The following is a 19,390-nucleotide window of genomic DNA, read 5'->3' on the forward strand; positions in this document are numbered from 1 at the left end:
AGAATGGGTAAGAGTAGTACTTAATGTGAGATGAAAGAAATGTTCATTGGGTTGTCATTTTTCTTAAAGGTATATAAAATATCTCAGGTTCATATGGTTCCATGAGGATCTCAGGTACTCAAACTAATATATCCCTGCCTCTTCCTCACTCCATTTCTCTTTTTCTCAATTTCTTTTCTCCCTTTCCTCCCTCTCTTCAGCATATATATATATATGTATATATATACATNCCCTGCCTCTTCCTCACTCCATTTCTCTTTTTCTCAATTTCTTTTCTCCCTTTCCTCCCTCTCTTCAGCATATATATATATGTATATATATACATATAAGTATATATATACATACATACAGAGGTTCATAATAAAAGCATTCTCTAATCTGTCAAAAATAGCTCATTTTTTATGGAACTCACCAATCCCTGAAAACACATTAGCAATGATTAAATAATACGTGCTTGTCTCCTGATCCCTAAGCTGCTTAATCTAGGTGGCATTTTAAGTGACAAATTAAGACCTTCATTTCTAAAATAGCAAACTGGTTAAACATGATTATTAGATCAAAAAAAAGTACTACTTTAATCTTTGTCCTCTTTCTCATCAGGGGTCTTTGAAGGTGAATATAGCTAGGTTGTTGAAGATTACAGCAAAAGGAGCAAAAGCTCTGACAACTATCAACCTGGAAAGGCCTTTATTAAAAATAATTTATATTTGCATATAAATTGGTAATACTTTTATATACTAATTTAAGTCTTGCAAAGCAAAAAGGACATGTGCTATTCCATTTCTTTCTCACAACATTTAAGAGGTAGATGCTGTGGATATGGTCATTATTGTAATAATACTGATAATAATAATAGCAATATTTATTTAGTACTTCTTATGTACCAACAGTATGCTAAAGGCTTTAAAACTATTAATTAATTTGATCCTCACAATAATCCTAGGAGGTAAATGCTATTATTATTATTATTATTATTATTATTATTATTATTATTATTCCCATTTTATAGTTAAGGAAACTTGAGGCAAACAGATTATGACTTGCCCAAGTTCACACATTTCCTATCTGAGGCTGGCTTTTAATTTAAGTCCTCCTGACTTCAGTTGCAAGGTTCTATCCACTGCACCTAGCTCTCTACTTTAGTGTAGATGATCAACTGTTTTGTTTTTTTTTTTTCCACCCTGAAAAAAGAAAACTGACTCCTGGGAAAGGGGATAGCAAGTAACTAATGGACAATCATGGAAATGGGGAAATAGGTTGGGAATAAATGAAAAATACCAGAACAGATACACAGCTGCACAGGGAGAGAAAACACAATGTAACTTAGCTGGGGTAAACAAACAATAACTGAAAATAACTACGGTCAGGGAAACAGTTAAAACTCTGTGGGTTCTTGATGACTGGGGGAGAGAATACCAGGAAGTTGTTATAAAAGTTTTGTTTAATGTTTTGATAAGAATAGGGCATGAGGGAGATAGGATTTTCTAAAATCTTAAAACTGTTACCAACTGCCAAAAGAATGTTGGCTTGGGGTTGGCTATCCTACACTAACAGAGAGCTAGTAATGACTGAGCTAAAGAGAAACAAGGGATTTGGGGAATCTCACACAACATGTCCACGATGACCGGATGTATTTAGGACACAGGAACACTTCTGCCACAGCAAGTAAATCCAAAGAGGGCTAGGGAGTAAAAGGGCTTCCTGCTTGCTGTCCACCAAAAGCAGGAAAGCACCCACTCAACCTAGAACTTGCTCGAAGCTCAATCCCTTCTTCTTGAGATCCCAAAATTAGTCTACAGGCTTAGAGGTTTAGCCACCTCTATACACTCTCAGGCAAATTCCTGACAACTGCTGCCAAGTCTCTGGGGACAAACCTCTCCAAACATTCTGAGCTAGGATATTCACAGTCTCAGCCAGGCTTTAGCTTGGTCTGTCTACTTACTATCATAAATTTATCTCTAACTTGTAAATTACCTATAACAACCCAGAATATAATAATGATAGCTAATGTACATACTGTGCTAAGTACTTTACTATCATTATCTCATTAGAACCTCACAGCAAACCTAAGGTGAGGTGCTATGATTATTCCCATTTTACAGAGGGGAAAACTGAGGCAAATAGAGGTTAAATATCTTTCCAACATCACATAGTTAATATCTGAGACTGGATTTTAACTCGGGTCTTTCTGATTCCTGGCCCTTGACTCTTATGTGTAGTTCCACCTACATGTCTATTATAGTATAGATCTGGTGATAAACTATCTTTTAAAAAATATTCTCTGGAACATAGCATCTTACTCCCATAATGATCTTGGGTAGATAAATTTCTTAACTTTTCTGATCTTCAGTTTGCTCACCTGTAAAAGGAGTTTGGATGAGATCACTTGGAGATCCTTTCTAGTTCTCAACCTAAGATAGTGATCCTGTGATTTTGACCAATCCAGCTAAATATGGAAAGACTCAGGGCAGGTAAAGGATCCTTGAGGCTATCTTCTTAAGGTCATGGGATACATTGTTGGATAAAAACCCCTCATTGATATAATTCTAGATCCCTTGACATAATGAGGAGTCAGAGAAGTAAATTGTATCTAAATTTTACCACAAATGCCAGGAAATTTTAAATTAACACATCTCAGAGGGAAAGAACTAGATTTGGAGTCTGAAGATATTGGGTTCAAATTCCAGCTCATCTGGTCCTAGCCTTGGTAACCACAGGCAAGTCATTGAATGTTCCTAGACCTCCATTTCCTCAGTCTTAGTCATAGGGGTTTGGACTAGGCAATATCTAAAATCTTTCCCTGTTCTAAATCAGTGTTTCTCTGTGATACTTGTTTTCTTTTATAACTCATTAGAGTCTTCATGGTTCTTGTGAGTAATTTATGTGAATATTCCTTCAAGTTAAACTTTAATTGTGTCTCATTTTGCTGAACATTGCTTTTTCTTCTGTTTTTAGCCAAGATACATCTTAAGTTTAGCAGCTATATGCACTTAACATTGCCTTTTCTTTTTCCTGGTATGTTGTGACATATTTTCAGTGCACGATTTGTTTCTCCCTTCCTCCCTGCTCTTCATTACCTAGTTTGTAAAAGAGAAATTGTGTGTGTTTCATTTCATTATTTTTCTTTCTTCCAGAATAAGCCTTAAAAATTCCTTTGTATTACTCTTTGGAAGGGAAACTTTACACTTCATTTATTCATTCATTAACTAGACATGAAAAAAGAATGTTTCATTTTCAGCAACTGAATATATCAGATTAACTGAAAGCCTTTCAATTAGATAGAAGTCTCTTCTTAATAGTAAGATATCTTCAAAGCCATAGTATTATTGTTAATAATAGTAATTCCTATTTATATAGCATTGCATGGTTAAAAAGTATTTTATTCATCATATCATTTTGATCTTTACAACAACTCTATGAGGCAGGTGCCATAAATATAGTACTATAATTTCATAGAAAGACGTAGAAAGAGACTTGCCTAAGACCACTAAGCTAAGCAAATTTTGGAGTCTTTGATCCATTTTATTTTATTTTATTGGATTCCTTATCAAGTGCTCTTTTTCTATTGAAATATAAGGTTCCTTCCATTTTTGAAATCTTACAAATATCTTTGAAATTTTAATTTCATATTTTAATGAAAAATCAACACATTATTCTACCTTCCAGAAATATTTAAAATTGAAAAATATTATAGAATCCTAGAGTTCATGTGAATTTGCAAATCATTTAAGCAGTCTTGTTTTATTGATAAATTAACTGAAAGAGGTTAAATGATTTCCCTTTGTCTTCTTAGACATTTCCCTGGGATTAGAACTCCCTAACAGGAGCACACCCCAAACCTAATTCCAAATCTCCTGAGAATTACAATAATGAGCCTTAAAATTTTTTTCTAATTCATCAAGTTTCAGAATACTGGGATATTATAAACTGCTATAAGCAGTACACATTTGGACATAGTATACTAAATTTTTGAAACCTCTTAAATTTTTGGAATTATACACTTGTTGAAGATCAATTATTCACCTTGTTGAATTTTCATTAGCCATGTAATTAGCTCATCTGCCTGGAGAAAGTGACAAAAGCAATGGAAAAGAATCCAGTTTCCGTGTAAGGGACAAAACTCCTGCTGGCTGGCTGTCTCTTTTCCATTACTATGAAAGTACAAATTTCTCTTATTTTCTTTATGAAGTATAATTTCAGGTTTTTTTATTTTATAATGAAACTATTTTTGTTTTGAGTTTAGTATTTACCTTTCAGATTTCATTGGATTAAAATAGTTTATTCTTTCATTTATGGAATAGAGAATAAAGCTATTTAAAAATGAATTTGGCTTTTGGGATCTAAATTTAAAAGAGGTCTTTTTCTTTGAGTTTTTGCTGTTGCTTTTAGTGAATTTTCTTAGTGAGAGACAGTGTGATAGGCAGAACTCTTATTGGTTAATAATGTTCAAATAAAAAGAAGCTTGACATGTAATCTGGCAGTCCTGGGTTTGAGTTGTGCCTTACATACTTAAGAGCTATGTGAGCCTGGGTAAGTTAACCCCTCTTAACCTGATAATCTTTAAAATGAAAATAATAATACCCATAGCATTTACCTGACAAGGTTGTTATGAAGACCAACTGTGAGTATGTGTAAAGTGCTCTATAAAATTTAATGCACCATATGAATGTTATCTATCATTGTTTTCCCTTTTGAACCACAAAAGACAGCAATCTGTTTCCCACTTTGCCTTCAGACAAGAGAAAGTATGAAGGAAAATGGAGATAGGTATAACATTGTGTAAAGGGGTACTGATGAATGTAGGCACTATTAATTCACATTTGTTGATGAAATATGAAATAAATTTTTTTGAAAGTCCATATTTAAAAAGATATCATCCTGCTCACACAGAATCCTTTCATTAGCTCAGTGGGTCCTGGCAGATATAGCTTTTCCTAAAGTCATGAATGAAATAAGTAGCTATAAAAATAGTCCCTTAGAACTATGGATAGATCCATTTAGAGTTCATTGTAATGTAGGAAGGAAGTCTATAGTGGAGAAATCCATGGTTTTTATTAATTATCTGAATAAAGGCATGGATGGTATACTTATACAATTATTAAGACATACAATTGAAGATCAGCTTTGTGGCTCAGTGGATAAAGAGCAAGGTCTGGAGAGGGGAGGTCCTGATTTAAAATCTGATTTTATATACTTCCTAGCTATGTGACCCTGGTCAAGTCCTTAGCTCCAAATAACTAGCCCTAACATCTCCTGCACTCTTCTGCTTTGGAATTGCTACTCCTTGATTCAAAGACAGAACATAAAGACTTAAAAATAAAAGAGAGAAACATACAGTTGAAAGGGATCACTACTACACTGGTTGACTGTCCTGTTTTAAAAGATCCCTGATGCCCTTTGATGTTTAGTGAGATCCAGCCTGGAATTTCTATCATCAGGAACTCAATCCTTGGTCTGTTGCACTTCCACAAAGACAGCCTTTCCCCTGTGTGAGTACCCTTTTCTCTTGTTTCCAACCACCCTTTACATACTGTTTTCCCCTATTTGAATATAAGTTCTTTGAGAGGAAGAAGCATCTTATTTTCTTGTTTTTGTATCCTTAGCAGTTAGCACAGTGACTCAGACATAATAAGTACTTAACACATGTACATATGGGATGAACAGAATGTAACTCCAAATGAATACAAAATACTGAACTCAACTTGAAACTCAAGCTTCATTGAAAGAAATTAGATTCACAAGGACACATTGGGGCAAGCATGGCTAGATATCATGGAAACAGAGTGCTTGATCTGAAGTTCAGAAGACCTGGTTTCAAATTTTATCTTTGACTCTTACTAGTTGTATGCTCATAAATAAGAACTCCATTAACTTCTCTGAACATCAGTTTTTTCATTTGTAAACCAGATAAAATTAATGCTAGAATCCCATACCAACCAAGGTCTAATGAATTAATGCATATAAAGCAATATAGAAAGAAAGTGTTATTCCTTTATGGATTTTTTCTTATTTAAGTATGTGACTTCTTTTGAGAAATGATGAACATTGAAATATGAATTGCATGATAACACATATATAACCTATAATATATTATCTGCCCTCTTGGGGGGAGGGAAGGGAAGCAGGGAGGGAGAGAACATGGAACACAAAATGTAAAAAATGATTATTAAAAATTGCATTGACTTAATGTGGAAAAAAAAGAAAATTATACAAAGGTTTCGGTCTGTTATTATTAAGCATCTGGGTATCTGGAAAACACCTTAGGGCTTGTGGCATCTTCAGGAGGATACCACAGCTAAGAAACTTCACACAATCTCAGCCTGTCTTTGGAGACATAGTTTCCAGAATTAGGGAGGCGATAACCTTACTGTCCTGCACAATCCCAGAATGAAGCATTATGTTGGTTTGGGGACACCATATTTTAGGAAAGACATTGTTAACTTGGAGAGCATACAAAGGAAGGCAAAGTAGTGAAGTGCTTTTAGGTTATGTCTTATGAGGCTTGGTGCAAGGGACTAGAGACATTTAAGAAATCTGTATTTACAAAGATGGCTTCCTTGTCACATAGAATCCTTTCATCAGCTCAGTGCAGCTTTGACTAGAGGAGATTTAAGGGGCATATAAGTGACATAAAAGCTATCTTGTCAAAGAGGAATTGGATTTATTTTACTTGGCACCAGAGGTCAGAAAGAAGTACAAGCCCTGGATGTAAGTTGGAAAGTGATATAATGAATGTCAAGAAAAAATTTTGTAACCATCAGAGAGTATCAAAAAGTAGAATGGGTTTTTTCAAGAGATAACCCATTTCTCCTTACCAGAGCCTTTTAAAGAAAGGCTGGATAACCATTTGTCAGTTGGGTTATAGAGGGATTCTTGTCTGGTTAAAGTTTGTACTTAAGGACCTCTGGTACCCCCTTCCAAATCTGAGATAATGTGATAGATAGTGCTCTTCATTTTTTTCAACATATTTCTGAAAACAGTAAAGCAAAACAATGCATTTGGGTGATGGAGATTTTCCCTACCCCAAATATAGTACTGAAGCATCCAGGCTTTGCTGCTAAGAAATATTTATGTGAAACAGAGAAGTTTCTCCTAAGCAAATAAAAAACACTGATCTTGCCTCCCTCCCTAACCTACTTTTTATCTGGATCAAATCCAGAAGCAACTAAAGCACAGAGGACAATGTCAGAGTGTTTGTACCCTAAACTAGTTGGATATCTGTAACTGGAGAGAGGAGATATTTGATAACTAGGAAACTTAGGGATGGAAAAGGAAACATCTTATCTTAGCTAAGGGCACTTGGTCTGATTTTTATTAACTGGGCATAGTGGCTGAGCCTGAAAAGGTGTTAACCAATCTCCTGCAGTGTTTGCCACCATGGCTAGCAGATTGGAGCTCTTCAAGATCGAAAGGAGGCCAAGAGATGAGCCAACTGTAGAAATGATTGTTTCAAGGGAACAAATTGCCTGATGAGGGCCAGGCCAGGTAAACCCTACCAGTTTAGTGGTGCACCTCATGCCCAGCAAGGAGGCAGCTTGCTAAAAACAGCTCTGGTGATATTATCAGCCAAAGACATGTCATAGAAGAGGTGGCCTCCAGTATTGGAAGAGCGAGGTACCCTTCTCATGGATTCCCCACATGTGGACCCTGCATGTGGGACCTCGATGCAAGATCATTTCGTCAAATGAGGGGGAGGACATTTTCAAGAGTTCTATGTCTGTTATAAATCTTGCTACACAAAAATGCCTCTATTTTGAGCTAATTGTGTTCGTTGGTTGGGTAAATACAGGGCTGGACTCTTGAGAGTAATTCGTTCCAGTGAATATGGACCTTCGGAGTAACTAACTTAAATCGAAGTGGCTACTCTGGGAACCCCAGAACGGGGGTGATGTGTGAATGGGATGCCATAGCTGCTGCAAACATAAATGATAGTTATATAGATAGATAAAGCCCTAAGCATTTATTAAATTATACACGGTGCAAAGTGCTGGTATATAAATGTGAATAAGTCAAATAGACCAAACCTTTAAAGAGTTTAAATTCTAAAGAGGAAAGTATAATAGGGAAGGGTGAGGAAGAGAGATAATTTTACCATGTAAGTTTTAAAGTGTTTTAAAGTGTTTTAAACTGCATCTTCCACCTGCCTCATTTACTGGTGCGGGATTAGTCTTAAATGGACCAATCCCGTGCTGAGGGAGGGACCTCACCAGCTATTTCCTGGCGTGGGATTGGTCTTGAATTGGACCAATCCTGTGCTAGGGAGGGACCATACACCTCTACTTCCAGGTGCGGGATTGGTGTACATAAGGACCAATCCTGCACCTAGAGGAAGTTTGAATTGAACTTGATTCAAAATTTAGAGAGGTAGTTAATTTCAGCCAGGGGAAATTCTGGTTGCTTTTTCTTCAATAAAGTTTTAAAAGATAAAAAGGATAGTTTTTCATTTAGTATCCTCAACCAGAAAGTGCTAATGAAGGCCTGGATCCTGGAAAGGTAAAGCCAAAACTCAATGATTAAAGCCTAGAATGGTTCCAGGGACAGAGTATAGTTTACTCTGTATTAAAAGAGTGGTTGTGTGTTTTAACTTTACTTAGTACAACTGTTGCTTATTTCATTTGACATGAATTTTTTCCCCATTTAATGTTTTCTTTCTTCATTTGCAGAGGGATTATCAGTTCAGTAATATTCTTTTAGCTCTGTTTTCTTCATTCTGTGCCACTTCATGCAAATCTCCCCCAAAACCAGCTAACATAGCAATATAATTTTGGAAATCATTGTTTCATTTACTCTTTACAACACTGTGGAGATAGGTTCTGTTATCCCTATTTTGCAGATGAAGAAAGAGAGGATGAGAGAGGTTTAGCAACTTGTTTGGGTCACATAATAAATGCCCAAGTCAGTCCTGATTCCAGATCCAGTGATCTATTTACTACACCATAATACCTTCTCACCACTGTCTTCTGATCAAGAAATATTTATTAAGTGTACAAGTATATCTTGCAAGTATATATGTAAGCACACATTGTCTTTTCCACAAGAACATAACTTCCTTAAGGGCACAGATCTCTTTTACTTTTTCTTAGTATCTCCAGCACTTAAAAATATTTCCATGTACACAGAAGAAGAAAAAGGGTTATAAATGAAACAAAAAAGACATTAAATTTCACATGACACTATTAGCACTGTTCTGCTTGTCTATATTTCCTTCTGAACTTTCAGGAAGGACCCTGTTGATTCCTTTAGGTATGAGCCATGCCAAAGCTTTATTCATGAGATTTTCCTCAGAAGTCTTGATTGGGGGCAGAACAAGTCAGAGAATTTAATAAGCCAGAACTCTCCTTCTTTGTGGTCAGATTCTCCCAGTTTTGAATCTGGGTCTCATTGAACTTGGTATGCTTTAAAAGGTGGTGGTACCTCTCTGTTGCAGGTGATGGAAAAATTTTTTTTTTAATTGCAAAAGAAAAAAGAAAGCATTTTATCTGACCCAGAGGCCTTGAGTTCAAATCTAAGCTTTGCTTTTTGCTATTTGTATAATCTTGGACAAGCCACTTACAAATTTAAGTACCAGCTCTTTAGCAGCCAAAAGGAACATGGAGAAAGATCACTGAGACTTCGGCCAACAGAACTGGGGCTTTATCCAGAAATTAATTATATAAGATTATTCTCTAAACATGACACTTCATTTCCCTATCTTTCTGTACAAGTTGTTTACCATTTCTGAAATGTCCTCCCTTCGGCATTTTAAAATGTCCTAGCTTTCTTCAAGATACAGGTTAAGGTGCTACTTCTTACCTAAGACTATTTGTGAAGACTTATTGAGTTTTCTCCCCTGGTTCATGGTCTCTCTTTTTTAAAAATGATCTTAACTTATTTGACCCCTCAATCTTCTTTCTTCACAATCACCATAATACAAATGTAAGCTCCTTGAGGTCAGAGATTATGTTGATTTTATCTTTATAGCTTCAATACCTAGTATAATGTGAGGAGCAATAACCTATAAGATGGCAGATTCCTCTCACAAAGATATAAATTGGAGTGGAGGGCGAAAGAAGTCAGACCATGCTAAGTTCCATTTCCTTACAACCACATCAGCCACATTAGCTACCCCCATCAAAGACTATCAGATCTGTAGATAAATAGAATTGAAATAATCTTTGTTTTGATTGGTTAAACCCCAATCTTCATTTTGATTGGTTAAACCCCAATCTTTGTTTTGATTGGTTAAGCCCCTTTTGAATAATTAGGATAATTGTTTTGTAAATTGCACATTCTGATAAGCTAGCTTTCTGTTTAGATTGTAACTCTCAAGTAAACAACCATTGTGAATAAGTGTAGGGCCTATCTTGTCAGGGACCAGGATAAAAGGGGAACCTGTGAGCCTCCTCACTTTGCACTTCTTGCTGCCTGCAACATTGGCTGGTCAGCATCCATTCTTAATAATGAAATAAAAGAGCCTTTGACACTCTGCCCAGTTCAAGATTCTTTTGAGTTGGTGGTTGTGCCTTGCACACAGGCACTTAATTGTTGCCGATTAAAAAGTTATTGAAGAAAAATGAATAGGCTGCTTTTATTTTTTGCCATCTCTCATCTTAAAAATCTTCAATTTTAGCTGAATAAGTTTAAAACACACAAAAAAAAATTCTCAGTGACTATTAGCAGAGTGTCTAGCATGCTTTTAGGTGCTTAATAAAAATGGATGGAATTTAATCAAGACAATTATGAAGTTCTCTTTTGATTGTATTGCAAAAACCAAAGAATAATTTTGGTTAGATAGTATTTAGCTAAGTCGATGATGAGGATCTCTGTTTTAAATCACTTGTGATTAAAATTTTCTCCATTCTGGATAAATGTGTTTATTTTTTCCTGTATTTTCTCTAATGATTGACTTAAAACACTTTCAAGTTTGACTCTACTTATAAAGTTTCTTTTTCAAGTTTACTAATTAAGATGCTTTAAAGAACAAATATCCAAACCTACGTTCCTCTGTTCAAATTCCATTTTTAAGTATTTTGCTTTTTGATTAGTAAGTCTGTATTATCATTTGCTCCCTGTCTCTTTTACTTATTTATGCATAACAGTAGGGCAAAGGATTTAAAAAATCATCAGCTCTCTAGCCAGCATTTTCTGTTAACTCAAACACAGACAGCTAAACTTATGATCTCAAAAATGAATCCTATAAACTAGCAAGAGACAAGCATATATCCTTAGACACACATTTTTGGTCATAATATTGAACTTTACTAGAAGATATCTAGTGAACAGTCAGCATTAACAACTCTTGGGAAGTGCAGTAAAATAACATTAAAGAATTTGGAATATGACATCAAGAAAATATGTGACTTATTAGCAATAAAACAATGGATCGATGGAGGACAGGAGCAAATGCCTGTAGGCAAACACAGAATTCATTCAAATATATAAATCCTCATGAAGACTTAATGGAGGGTAACATAAAGGCACCTACAGAAAGAAGAGAGAAAAGATGGGATCATCACCATATAGCTTCAAATCAGTCTCTTTTGAAAGTGGAAGAAGGGGAGGGAGTAAAGGAAAATAAAGGACAAAGAAGATCAATGAGATAGAGAAAAGAGAATGGGAGATAGAAGACAGAGCTATGTAGCTCTGGACAAATTGTAGTGAGCCTCTAATTCTGAAGAGACTAAATATTATGCCAAGCAGCTACCATACTGGCTGTCTAGGTTGAACTTTGTAACTCGGCTAAATACATACATGAGAAAGAAAACTAACTTCTTTGGTTCAGCTTCATCTGACCTTAAAATAACATAAGTTATAAAGAGGGTACAGAAAAAATAAACAGGCAAAAGTCCCCCAAAAAAAGATGTAAGAGGAGGGTCTTGTTTGGGACTGCAAAACACTGCATAAGTTGATGTGAGGGATTGACAAAGGGGATTAGAATTCATTTTCAGCTTTTGTCACCCCAGAAAGCAGGACATCTTGGACACTTCATGATGTTAGTGTCTCCTAGAGCAGCAAGATGACAAGGGCAGTTAGGTGGCCTGAATTCTGGAAGAGTTATCATCTAGAATTCAAATCTGTCCAAAATACTACTATGACCCTGGGCAATTCATTTAACTCTGTTGGCCTCAGTTTCCTCATCTGTAAAATGAACTGGAGGAGGAAGTGGCAAATCATTCTGGTATCCTTGCCAAGAAAACCCTAAATTGGGTCATGAGGATTCAGATACAACTGAAAATGACTGAACAATGAAACAACTTTATTCACCAGTTCTTTTCTGGCCCACCTAGAAAGAAAGATGCTCCCCCCCCCCTCCAATTCTGTTCATCCTTTCAGAGACTTATAGGAGAGTGCTTTCTTTCCCTCCTACACCATAAAAAAGGCAAGTGTCTCCTAATCCTTCCACTACTCCAATATATTCCCTTTTATCTCTACTAACCAGATTCAATTTCTTCACAGGGAAACATTTTTTTAAAAAAGCACCCTATAATTAATCAGTGACTGATGACTAGTTATATAATTCTTAAAATCAAGCTTTTCTGCAAATGGGCAAGGTAAGCAAATGTTTTATCCCAATGTTGTGTGTGTTTTTTTCTCTCTACTTTTTTCACATTAAAAACTTCTTTTGTATCCCATGGATCCTGCTGTAATACCAAAACCTCCCCAATAGCAGAGGGATCACAGGGACATAGATTTAGAACTGAGGGGAAAAAAAAACAAAAAACCAACAACTAGAAAAAGCTTGGAGGTCATGAATGATAGATTTAAAACTCAAAGTCACCCCACGGTTGTTCAGTTTCCTCATTTTAAATTTGAGGAAGTTTAGACCATAAAAGTAAAGACTTGGCGAGGATAACCTATAGACATTGTAGGGATTATTGATTATGACTGCTGTGATTAATTTCATATAGGTTTAGCCAATGATTTCTAAGAGCTTTCTTATGATAAGTAAAAGGATATGTTTGCTTCCCAGAATTTTTTTAACTACAAATGCTATCCTTCCTCTGGGGAATATAAATGACTTGATTTTGGTTGCTAGAAAATGCACATTCACATTTATATCTAGTTATATTAATAATTGAGGCCACCTCTACCATGTTCAGATCCTTGTGTATTGGAGGTTTATTGCCTTCTTTCTTATACAATCCGAGTTAGCATTTATATGTAGACTCCTAAGGGAAAAAGCTATAAACATTTCTGCCAAAGGGCCTTTGAGCCTCCTTTTAGAGAATGATCCAAGGCCATTCCCCTGGCTTAGGCAATTTAGAGACAGAACTCCCTGGGAAGACTCAGGCCTGTATTGACTGCATGTTAACTGGTTAATGTCCCCAATATCCATACTTTACATTGCTTCATTCTTGGTATTTTTTAATGATTTTATCTGTGAAACTAGACAATAAGATTTTCCCAATTTTACCTCCACAGAAAAGAATCTACCTGTTTCCAAACATCTCCATGACTTGTAAGGTGATCAGTAAGTTACTCCACATCCCCCTTTTTGGCAGATCTTGAGGAGTTGGTAGAATATTCCAAACCTATGCTTCTGAACCCCTTCAACCAATTATATTGCTCAGAAGCTAAAGCATAAACCTGGAAGAAAAGGTATGAAATAACACCTTGTTCTTCCTCTAACAAATATGTGAGACTGAACTTTTCCTGAAAAACAACACCAAAATCAAAATTTAAAAAAAGCCCCAAACTGGGAAGCCATCTTTGAGAACTGCAATAACATCACTCCAAACTGTACAAAAATTTAGAAGTCTGTAATATTCCCTCTCCCTTCCCTTTTTCAGCCCTCCTAAAGCCTCAGTCAGCTGTATAGAACTTCCTTTGATAAATCTTATTTGGCACATGTATGACTTTTCTTTTTTTTTCCCTTCCCTATTGCAGATGCTCAGTTACCACTTAATCACTCACTTGGAGAGGTCTTTGCTGCTATATCAAGGAACTGAAATGGGCAGGAAAACTAATCAAGTCTTCTCAATTAAAAACTCCTCCACATTCAGCAAGCCCTCATTCAGAATTGTTGCAGTGAGTGGCCCTAATTCAACAAGTACTAAGGAACAGAGCCAGGAATCTAAACCAAATTCTCTGCTTCCAAATAGTGTGCTTTGTCTACTTTTCTACACAGGCTCTTAAAACTCTTTTTCTATTCTGACTCTTAAAACTGCCTTATTACTCTTGAATTGCCTCTGGGAATCACTGCAGTATCCAAAGAAAGGAAACCCAAAAGTACATGGCACTAAAGTAGTCAAAATGAATAAAATGTCTGTTTTTTTGTCAAAAACCCTGGTGAAACAATGCATTTTTTCCGTGATTTGTGATTTTATCTGTATAGGGAATTTCTAGGAAGGAAATTCCCTTCCCTGATTCAGATGGGTGAATCCTCTCTAATTTATAATCTTAGTTGTCTGATGGCCCTGTGAAGTTGTTACTTTCCCATGGTTGCCCATTTAGTATGCATCAGAGGTAGGGATTGAACCCAGGACTTCCTAATTTAAAATTTAAGAATATTCAAAATATTTAAATATTTAAAAATAAAAATGAATTACATGGGAGTAGGAGATAACAGCTCATATAGCATAACAATAATGGATATTTAGATAATATTTTAAGGTTTAAAGAGTACTTTCTTCATAACAAAGCTGTAAGACAATTGGTGCATTATCTCCATTTTGTTGGTGTTCAGTAGTTTTCAGTTGAGTCTGACTCTGTGTCACTCCATTTGGGTTTTTTTGGCAGAGATACTAGAATAGCTTCCCCTTTCCTTCTCAAGGTGAAGAAACTGAGGCAAATAGGGCTAAGTGATTTGTACAGGGTCAGTCATATAACTAGTTGGTTTCCAAAGACATTTGAACTTAGAAAGATGAGTCTTCCTGACCCCAGACCCTGCACTATATCCACTTCACCACTCAGCTGACCATTGAAAAGGTGAAAGAAAACTATCTGCCTTTGATCTTTTGAAAACTTTATTTAAAGAAAAAACCCACCAGAGTTTACCCTCCCCCCCCCCAAATTAACTCCACCTGCCTGGAAGTAAGGAGGTGTGGTCTCCCCCAGCACAGGATTCCTCCTTTCAGGACCCCTGGGGCATGCTGGAGAATGTAGTTTCTCCAGCCACAACACTTCAGAACCCATATTCCCCCGTGATTCTTTGGAAGACCAGTCTCCCCAATGGATCATTTCAAAAATAACATACTAAGGTTACATACAATTGTTTTATAAGGGGAAAATACAATAACTTGGGGATAATGAAACAAAAGAGAAACAAGAACAAAACCAATTGGGGGGACAGTTCCTTTTGGTACAACAAAGTACATATAAACAAATGTATTCAATCCCCCAAGTTCAAATCTGCACATTCGATTCGCTCAGGAACTCCTGGAGCAGTGTGCAGTCTCCATGGGCATCTCCATGGCATCTTCTGTAAGGAGGTCAGTCTCTGGATTCCAGGAGGCAGCAAATTTCTTACCATTAAAACAACTCAAAAATAACTGAAACTTTTCATATAAAATAAAAACACATCATCTCCATTTTACAGATATGGAAATAGGCTCTGACTAGTTGTGGGGCTAGCAACCCCACCCTGTAAAAACTACATCTGCTAAAGAAACTGCAACCTAAAGTAGGGGCAGCTGGGCTAGCTCAGTGGATTGAGAGCCAGGCCTAGAGACGAAAGGTCCTAGGTTCAAATCCAGACTCAGACACTTCCCAGCTGGGTGACCCTGAGCGACCTATTGCCTACTGGTTGTGGCCCTGTGCTCCTAGAATGGAGTCCCAGGATAAAAAAAAAAAAAAAAAAAAAAAAAAAAAAGTGTGGCATGGTGGCTAGAGGACTGGGCATAGAGTTGGGAAGACCTAAATTCAAATCTGGCCTCAGACAATTACTAATTGTGTGACTCAATGCAAGTCATTTAACCCTGCCTCAGTTTCCTCATCTGTAAAATCAACTGGAAAAGGAAATGATAAACTACTTTAGAATCTTTGCCAAAAATAACCCTAAATGGGTAAACTGAAGCATTTAAACAAATTGTATCTTACCTAAGGTTAAACAGCTATAAAGATCCTTAGCTGCAACTAGAAATGAGGTATACTTACTCCAGGTGGTATTCTTTTCCCATATATTGTATTGCTTTTTCCTAAAAATCATTTAAAGAATAAAAAAATGAATGAATAAAAATAAACTGTGCAAATGAACAAATAAACAGATAAATAAATAAATAAATAAATAAATAAATAAATGAAAGACAGGACTGAATAAAGGTCATTGCAGGGTGCAAAAAAAAAGAGATGGGGTCTTTTAGGCCATAGAATGACTGTATGTTTGGCCAGATATTTTTGCTTAATAAAGCATTTAGGAATACTGATTGATGTAGCAACTGGTTGGCTTAGTGGATAGAAGCCAAGACTTGTTGTTGGGCACGGAGTCAGGAAGATGAGTTCATAACCATGCTTCAGATTTAATAACTGTGACCCTGGACAAGACAGTTTACTTCTCTTACCTTCAGTTTTCTCATCTTTAGAATAAGGGATCTAATATTTATCTTCTTCTGAAATTTATATTATAGGTCTAAATCTTTGATTCTAAGATGATAACACCAGTTAGTGAAGTGGTAGAGAGTAGAATTGACCTGAATGATATCAAGGCCTTTCTCCCTGCTAGATAGGAACAGAGCTGAATCCTTCCTAGGTATTTTCCTATTTGTTTTTGAGGGTATGATTTAGGGTTTGATTCCTTCTCTTATCAGCACTACATTATTATCAGATCTGTGCAATGCCAAATGTTTATGTTCTCTGGATAGGATGGTAGACATTCCACTTTAGAAGTCCTTAGACTGGATCCGTGAATTAATAAAAAAAAATTTGATAATATATTTCAATAGAGTTTGTTTCCCATTGTAATTCTATGATTATATTTTATCTACTTAAATTCATTATTCTGAGAAGAGATTGATGGTCTTCACCAGACTAGCAATGGGGTCCATGATATAAAAATATTTGAGAAACACTCTGCTCTATGTCATGTGCATGGATATGAAGACACATTTCAGAGGCCCCTTGAAGTTTGTGCTTGTTGCAGTTGCTGTCTGGGGAGATTTGGAATGAAAAAGGGAGGTCTAGAAAGGGCTAGACAGAAAACATACTTGCTTTTTTCCAAGTCTTGAATAGTATAGTAGTTCAAGTCATGGAAATTATATATTTGTGTTGTTTGTTCACATTCCTTCCAAAAATCAAAAGATCATGTGTAAGGCAACACACAGCTGTAGATTATGCAAAAGATAGGTAAATAAATGAAAAATGACCAAATATATTGGGTGAATGAATGAATGACTAAATGAAATATTGGCTTCTAAAAATGTTGTGAAACATTCAATATCCTTCATTAATTCTGCCTCAAGGAATACCATAGTGAGAGTACTCCAAGGATTTTTGCCTAAATAGTCCACAAGGAGAGCTACTTGACTTTTCCTTATATTGATTATTGTAGGCAGTTTGCAATAAAATTTGATAGAACTGGCATCCTTCCATCTAATTTGGTCTTATAAATGCAACCTAATCCCACTGAGAAACTGGAAAGGAAAGTAGATGAACAATTAAAGTCTGATAAAAAATGCATTTAAATTTCTCTGGGAAGACAGCTGATGTGTGTAAACCACGAACTTTAATTTTTTATCACTTTTTCCAAAGCTAGAAAAATTGTGGTTTCTGCCCCAGAATCACTTTCTAGATAAAGGCCTCCTGACTTAATGAATACACTTCTCATTATGCTTTGCCTTTACTACTACTGTCTTTTGCCTGACACTTGAGACCTCTCCAGTCTTCCTTTCTTGCATCCTTAGGTCATGTAAAGACTTTTGCAGGAAGCCATGTTGGCCAAGCATGAGTGCCAGTTACTTGGTTGGAACACAGAATGCAGTGAGGGCATTTTGAGCAGGCATGAGACCACAATTCAGTTGAAATTGGACTATAAAAACAGAAAAGATCAGTTCATCACTCTCTCAGTCTGGGGAGATTGGTGGGGAGGAAGGGTCATCTCAGGATTGTCTCATCGCTAAGATTAAGTCCTAAACTGCTGATATGGAATTCTGTGTATATCAGCAGCCAACATTATTATTGAACATCTATAAAATCAACACCAAAATACCAGCATAAAACCCACCAGAAGATCAACTATAAAAGCTAACTTTTAGTGGATTGAGGGAGCCTTCAAGCTTTGGGACAACTGGCCAAGCAGACTTCAAGATACCAGCCGATTTATAATCAACACATATTTAGATAAAGGTTTAGGATCTTCCTTTAATCCCTCTCTCCTTCACAATTTCCCCAATCCTTGCCTTTACCTGATCGGTTATCATTAAATTGTCATTATAAGAAAGCCATCACTGACCTGCTTATTCTAAGAGTTCTAGCAAGCTGTCCGTTAGAGAGCCGCCTGGTAATTGGTGAAGATANTGTATAAGAGACAGCTCTCTCTCTCTCTCTCTCTCTCTCTCTCTCTCTCTCTCTCTCTCTCTCTCTGTTTGATGTTACTAGCAAAATGGACAAGAACTTCATCCATGTTTTAGTCAGTTATGGATAAGACAGTTAAGTAGTATGGACCAAGGAGATAGCTGAAATATTCATCTGGAGATTTCCTTCTAGGTTTACAATAACCACTAATGACTCCTTCACTTCCTTATATCAGTCTTATCATTGACTTCATATCTAACCAGAAGCATAGTGTATGATTCAATAAAGACAAATTCAAGAAAGATTGTTTTTTAAAAATTGATTAAGAAAATTTTTCATGTTTACATGATTTATGTTCTTTCCCTCCCCTCACCCCCTTCTCATAGCCAAAGCACAATTCCACTGGGTTTCACATGTGTCATTGATCAAGACCTATTTCCATATTATTAATATTTGCATTAGGGTGATCACTTAAAGCCTATATCCCCAATCATATCCCCATCGACCCATGTGATCAGGCAGTTTATTTTCTTCTGTGTTTCTGCTCTCCCAGTTCTGAGAAAGATAAATGTTGTCTTACATTTGGTTTCATAAATCAAATTTCATAAATATAGGAATGGGAATACATTGTCAAACAAATGTTTGCCTGAAAAGATCTGGAACCTTTTGTATACCACAAACTCAATCTGAGATAATGATATGATATGACAGTCAAAACTGTCATTATCTTGGGGTGTTTGGAGAGCCAGAGCTATTAGATTCCATGAATAAGGAAGTGAATGTTGTTGCTGTTCAGTTGTGTCTAACTCTTTGTGACCTCGTTTGGGATTTTCTTGGCAAAGATACTGAAATGGTTTGTCTTTTCCTTCTCCAATTCATTTCATCCATGAGGAGCTGAGACAAAGAGGGTTAAGTGACTTGCCCAGGGTCAAATAATGCACACCACTCAATTCACTGTGCAACC

This window comes from Gracilinanus agilis, chromosome 1, assembly GCF_016433145.1.
Source record: "Gracilinanus agilis isolate LMUSP501 chromosome 1, AgileGrace, whole genome shotgun sequence".
NCBI classification, from domain to species: Eukaryota; Metazoa; Chordata; class Mammalia; order Didelphimorphia; family Didelphidae; genus Gracilinanus; species Gracilinanus agilis.